General features: G+C 31.0%; 1 pseudogene; it reads right to left on the bottom strand.

The window, feature by feature from the left end:
* LOC149577193 (uncharacterized) overlaps positions 1-566 on the bottom strand; it is a 7,596-nt pseudogene extending 7,030 nt beyond the window's left edge.
* Positions 567-1,536: the final 970 nt, after the last annotated feature.

The following is a 1,536-nucleotide window of genomic DNA, read 5'->3' as shown; positions in this document are numbered from 1 at the left end:
AGAGAGATCCATTAGTGTTTGTGTTGGCTGATCTCAATGGAAGGGAACTCAACCAAATTATCTCCAACACTAGGAATAAACTCTTTTCCTCATCCTTGTCCTCCTTTTCAAGAATGTGTATAGGTAAATGGAAAAACATGAGATGCATCATGCATTTTCTTACTCTACATAGAGACCCGACTTCAACTTCCTCCACTACGCAATGGTTAATCCTTATGTTGAAAAACCATCAACCACGAGTGTTTAGATTGGAAGGACTTTTCATGGTGAAGAGTCTCTTTGTAGTCCAAAGATGAATTAATTATGTCATCTATAATGGTTTTTCATGGTGAAGATCCTCTCTGTAGTCCAAATATGAATTAAGTCTATCATCTATTATAGTTTTCAAGAAAGACAATGTAGTAGAGGAAAGCTATTCTCATAATTGAAGAGAGAGATTCATGACTAGAGATAAGACACTCAACAATGCACTTTCCAACATTAGTATGATTGCCAAAGAAATTGTAATCACCTTGAGCCCATCCCAAAGTTGGATGTTGATGTTGAGGATCTGTCTTTCCAGCCATGGTGTTAGGAAAATCCACACACTTCTCATTAGTAAGGATTTTCCTACACCCCCATCCTCTAGTAGTAGCTCGTGGATCTCATTAAGCTCTACTTTTGAAAAAAAAAAAAAAAAAAACTGGTGATTGTGCACAACTATTCTACTAAAAGTGCACAAATTAGTCAATAAGCAACCAAATAAGCTAAAAAATGATGACTATGTTTCTTTTCATCTTTAATACTCTTTTAAAATTAGTAATTGGGAATCAAGTCTATATAGAGTGTGCGAGAATCACTTATTCCCTTTCCCAAAACTAATTGGCAATCTTTAACATTAATACAGTTTGTATTTTACTTGACAAATAGATAATAATAAAAGTAAGTTATACTAAAATATAAAAATAAAAGTGGATTAAAAGATGTCACGTTTAAATTATAATTCAATATTATATGATATTTTTTAAGTTTAATGTAAAAATGTATATTTTCTATTATTTTCTCCTCTTTTTTTTTTTTTTTTTTGTAATGCACTAATTAGTGTCAAACCTAACTATCAAGTGAAGAAAGTAAAGTACTGAGTTATTTTATTTTTTTTCTAATATGGTTCTTTGTGGTAATTATTTAGATTATGAAGTCTATAGGAATATTTTTTCTATTAAATATAGTTCACCAAATACATCACAAAAACCAAATGTATATCCATCCATAGTACTGGTAAAAAACCTAAACTACGAGAAGCTCCATCAGAGTTTAGTTAGCTATAGTAAAATTATACATGTATTACATCACATCAAACCTTTTTAATTGACACTATTGTGCCTATTAAGATTGAAATAGAGCTTTGGTCATCAATAATCCCATGACCAAGTTGTCTTAGGAGAAGCATAGTACTGACAAGGAAACCAAAGGGGATAGATTGCTTTTAATTCTTGAATATTGATCAAAGGAGAATGATAGTTCTAGATGAATGTTGTATATTGATTTAACTCAAGA

This window comes from Cupressus sempervirens, chromosome 1 (genome assembly GCF_028749045.1).
Source record: "Cupressus sempervirens isolate cs-2001-9-10 chromosome 1, ASM2874904v1, whole genome shotgun sequence".
NCBI lineage: Eukaryota > Viridiplantae > Streptophyta > Pinopsida > Cupressales > Cupressaceae > Cupressus > Cupressus sempervirens.
This window is presented reverse-complemented; position numbering and strand designations above follow the sequence as displayed.